Source organism: Athene cunicularia (assembly GCF_003259725.1).
Source record: "Athene cunicularia isolate RWA chromosome 9 unlocalized genomic scaffold, athCun1 chr9_part1, whole genome shotgun sequence".
Taxonomy (NCBI): Eukaryota; Metazoa; Chordata; class Aves; order Strigiformes; family Strigidae; genus Athene; species Athene cunicularia.
The window spans coordinates 5,509,992-5,514,657 of record NW_020799110.1 but is presented as its reverse complement, the minus strand read 5'-3'; positions in this window follow the sequence as shown (position 1 = coordinate 5,514,657).

Below are 4,666 nucleotides of genomic sequence, written 5' to 3'. Positions count from 1 at the left end.
CGGGGGCACGGCGAGCCCGGCGGAGGCCCCCAAGTGCCAGTCCCCGCCGGGAGTTGTTTCGTGTCCTTCCTCCCCGTCCCCCTCCCGGAGGACGCGCGGTGGGAGGCTTCGGGTGACTTTACCTGGGAGAGCCCTGCGGTGATGGAAACTCAGAAATGTTGAATTTTACTCACCGAGCTGAAGAAACGTTGAATTTTACTCGTCAATAGATATATATTTAAGAAGCATGGAAACAGATTTGCAAAAACACGCGAGCCTCCGAGTTAAAGGGAGCTGGTGACAAAATCTCTGAGGTGTGGAGGAACGGAACGTGAGGGGGAAAGCGTCAGGACTTGTCCCCGGCCGTTCCTCTCCGTGCGGAGGCCTTGGCCCCGCCATGCAGCACACCCCCCCCGTTGCACACCCAGCCGCAGCCCCGTCTCCCTGAAGCAGTAGTGCAGAGAACCCGTCCCATGGCGCTCACCATCGTGGAAACAGGCTGCTCTGTTACCTCAGCTGGTAGTCCTTACCATAGGCCAAATATTTTTTGTGCTTTTATCGCCAATATCAACCACGTATAGAAAATTTACCACAAACTCAGGCGTACCTGTGCGCCCTGTGCGATGGAAGCCAAGTGCCCTGCCACAAGTCTCACCTCGGCGGGGAACAGACATGGCCCTAGAAAGTGACTCAATGCTCACATTTCACCAACCCTTCAATAATTTCCTGAGTGTTTGGCCAGTGCCATCTTGTGGCCTGCTCTTTTTTTATCTGCACAGAGGATGGGAGTACTTAATTTTTGATATTCTGTTTGAAGAAAACTTGTTACCAGAATAAGTGAAAATGGGAAAGTCCGATGTCACATACTTGAAGATGCATACGTCCTTTCTGGTAGTGGAATCTGAGTGTCACTTAAGCCTGATCTAACTAAAACTAGCACGGGCTCTGCCACTGGTAATGTTCTTTCTTGTTTCAAAGGAGCTTATGTGTTTTCATTATCGTGTTTCTGAGCAACAGCTTTCACTTGGCATCAAATACTTCATTTCAGACTTGCGACTAAACATGCGAAGCCAAGATATTTCATGTGCTTAGTAACTATTTTTTCAAACGAAACTCTCCCTGTCTTACAAGTGTCTCATTTTTCTGAGAAAAGACTTGTTTCCTAAATATATCTGGGGTTGTGACGTTTAAGATGATTTTTTTTTTTTTCTGTCACTTCTGAAAGAGGTGATAAGCTTAAACTGCCAAGTTTCTGTACACATGAAAAAGTGTATGCTCTGCAGATTCATGTGCTGGAGAAGAAATGTTTGGAAACTGAGAACTTGGTCTACTTTTGTTTCTATTTATTTACGATAGCAAGGAAAACTTCGTGCAATATGACATTGTTGTGGAGACTAGGACAAATGTAGCTGTTGTTGCTACAGTTTGCTACTGTTTCTGAAGAGCCTGCAGCTGCCTTCCTGGCCCCAGCGAAAACAGTCCCCAAAAAGTGCTACTGTGACTTTTTAGGAATTGGAACAGAAGCTCTCAGCTATTTCTCCCCTGATGAGCTTAAAACATTTGCAAGTGGCCGCTGCCTCCGTGTGTCAGAAAAATCGTATTTGATGGCTTTCCTCTAAGCAGAACTCCACTGGCAGTGAGTAGCAGTTACCTGCGACAGTCAGCACCTCGGGGATTTTCTTCCCTGCAGAGCGTAAGTGCTCTTGTTAATATCTCCAGATTTGTTTGTTTTTAAAAATCTAATGGTTCTTTTGAAGCTTGTGTGCGCTGGGAAGTTTGTCATCAATGTTAGCTGTGCCACAAAGTGATCCAGAGGAGGTGATGGCATTTAGGAGAGGAGGAGCACTTGTGCTCAATAAAATGGTGAAAGTGTGTTATTGAGGTTCCTGCTCGGGGCTGTCATTTGGATGGTTTGGGAATTAGAGTTGTGCATCCTAGGGGACTTGTTATTGAGTGCCAGGTGCTCAGAAATTCACACCAAGTCATCAGGAGGTTCTGCAACAAAAGTTTAGGTGGAGAACTTTGAAGGACGTCTTGCTTGCACCTGCTTAGGGTGGATCTTGTCTCGATTGAGATCAGTCACATGGCGTTTGTTGTATCAGGTTGGGTATGTGGAAAGCGCTTTGGCCAAAGGTGATAAAGCACTGCCGATCGCCCCAGCAGTGCAAAATGGCCTCGCTGCACTCCACTCATACCTGCAACACGGGGTTGCCTTCCTTTTGCATGGTCATCTTCCTAGAGTGCTATTTCTAAAAACCCTAGAGTTTTCTGTCCCTGTGGGGAATCGCCTCCTTTCCATGGAGAAGCTAGAAAAAAAGTCAGCACAGTGAGGATGAAATCCCTCAGGAGATCCCACAGAATTGACAGATAGCAGGTGTAATATTACTGTGCTTGTGCAAATCACCACAGCTTCTGAGGGTGTTTCAAGCACTGTTGGATTTGGGGACCCTGGGGGGATGAGCATACCTGTCCCGTTAACACATTTTCAAGTCCATATTTCTAAGTCTGCGATCTCAGCTGTGGCTTATTCTGCCTGTGGCAATGTGTGGTGTGATGAGGTCTTGAGCTGTTTTCTGCTCCTGGCTGTACCCAGGACTCTGCCTTCAGTCACCCCTCAACATCATTACCCCTCCCGATACCAACAAGGACTCTTTTCTGCTCTCAGAAGAACTTGCTGTATAAGAAAGCAGCAGTATTTTATCTTACATTGGTTTAATTAAGCTGTTTCCAGTTTATGTTTTAGCTTTCTTACATTAATTTAAAATCAATCGTGATTGTTTGCGTTGTATGTGATGTGCCAGTGGACGACAACCCAAACCAAACCAAAGAAGATTTAAATCAGTTTAAGAAATTTATGTGCAAAGATGGACAAACTTAAGTAAATTAGTATAGATTCACATGTTGGTATGACTTTGTGTGTAAATTGAAAGCACACATTGTTATGTACTTGACCAACAGAAAAGCTGGAGATTTTTACTGAAAATTCTGATAAGTATTTCCAAAAGTTGTTTGTGGAGGTGAGAGCACATGCAGGCTTTGTAAGAACAGTGCAAGCAGAGTTAACGTTGAACTACAGTATTGAGTCTAACAAAACAGTTCAAGTTGACCTTGCTTATGAGACAACAGAAAGTGTCTTAAGGAGAAATAATAATTATCAAAGAGTAAAGAATGGTTTAATTCAAAGGCTGTTTAACCTCCGACAGGTCTGGCAAACATTAATAGAACCCTACCCTAATTCTATTTGTAGATTGCCTCAACAAGGGGTACTTTCAAAATGTGGTTGGGTGTCGTATCTAAGGATATTTATCAGCAAAGGGAATGGAAGAAGCATACATCTCAATCATTTTTAAATAAGTAATTTAATGGTAAAGCGAAGTCATGCAATCAAATCTTTGTAAATGCTAAAAATATGGACTAGAGATAGTTTAAGTTTATAATAATTCTGTGCCTTTCTTTGCCCCATTCTCTGTACTCAGCTTAACACACCCAACCAGGGAAGTTGTTCTATCCAAAAGAAGTTTGGAAAAAACAACCCCAAGCAATTCTAAACCTCTGACATGAGAACCTGGGAGAACAGCTCTGGGTCTTGGTCCTGTGCTTGGTGACTTTGACCTGCTTGGTGGGTCAGATCAGGTCCGACTTCAGGCAAGAGCTCTGGATTGCATGGAGACCCAACGGGATGGCTTTTACCTTCTGCAATATAGTCTTCAGTTTGCAGAGGCATAATCATATCTTGGGCTGAATAGTATCTTAAAATTGTTTTATTGCTTAAGCTTTTAATTTGTATGTTAATTCTAGCTGCAGGCACTGGAGGAGTCTTAGAAACCCTCAAATTTGTAAGAAAACGTTTGTCAATGTTTGGACTCATGGATAGTTCCCAGTTATATCAGACCTAAAAATGATAAAGGTTTAGGAGTAGAAGAGACTTTTTTTTCTACCTCTCTTTAGTCAGCTGAATATTGTACTTCAGAGATTTCAGCAGGATAAGCTGCTCCCCTGTGGTTGGTGAAGTCTTTGTTTTCTATATCTTAGCTGTGCTGTGAAGGTCTGTTGGATGTGCTCTTGCTGTTGATGATATTTTTTCCAACAGTAGATGGCAATAGCCGTTCATTTGTAAAACATCAGAGTAGAACTCAGCACGTTACAGAATTTAATGTGCAAGTAGGATCATTCCTGGGTAGGAATTTCAGTGAAACTATTTTGTAAAAACTTCTTCCTTTTTTGAGTACAGGTAAACTGCTATTAAATAGAAACCTTTGCAATTTAAATTCATTTTTAATAGAATCCACTTCAAAACAAAAATTTTGAAAGATGCTATATTTAAGTTTCCAGGAAGGTACTATAACAAATTGTCATCCCTATTGGAAAAGGTATTTTAAAATGTATTTTTCAATGTACATTCTAGGGAAATTCAAGTGATTAAGAAATCTTGGTTAACACTAGATTTTTATTCCTTTTCAAGTTTGCTCAGAACAGTAGTAGCTTTCAGTTTATGTTTGGTTGAGAAACTAATTAAAACATATCTTTACCCATATTAGAGGATATTATTTCCTCTCTTTAAACTTCAGAATTCACCCTGACAAATTAGTTTGGCACCTTGACTCCACTGAAAATAGTCGGAGATCAGTATTCGCAGATCTTCGGTTTTACTTTTACCTCTAAAAATGCATTGTATAATTCAACGCTA